The sequence below is a fragment of the Pteropus alecto genome, unplaced genomic scaffold, assembly GCF_000325575.1.
Source record: "Pteropus alecto unplaced genomic scaffold, ASM32557v1 scaffold5, whole genome shotgun sequence".
Classification (NCBI taxonomy): Eukaryota; Metazoa; Chordata; class Mammalia; order Chiroptera; family Pteropodidae; genus Pteropus; species Pteropus alecto.
Genome location: NW_006441953.1, coordinates 32,417,265 through 32,417,472, shown reverse-complemented (window position 1 = coordinate 32,417,472; position 208 = coordinate 32,417,265).

Below are 208 nucleotides of genomic sequence, written 5' to 3'. Positions count from 1 at the left end.
ACGTCCCGACGGGCTTCGCGGGGGCGGGGCCCCGCGCGCCGTGTGCTTCGCCGCGCCGCCGGCGCTGTGCATTCTGGGGCTTGTAGTCTTCCCGCTGACCGCGCCGGAGCGTGACGCCGGTTGCTAGGCAACGACGCCCAAACGGCACCGCCCGCGGTCGCCCCCAGGGTTGGTTGCGGACTCCCGGCGGAGCAAGAGAAGTCAGGGA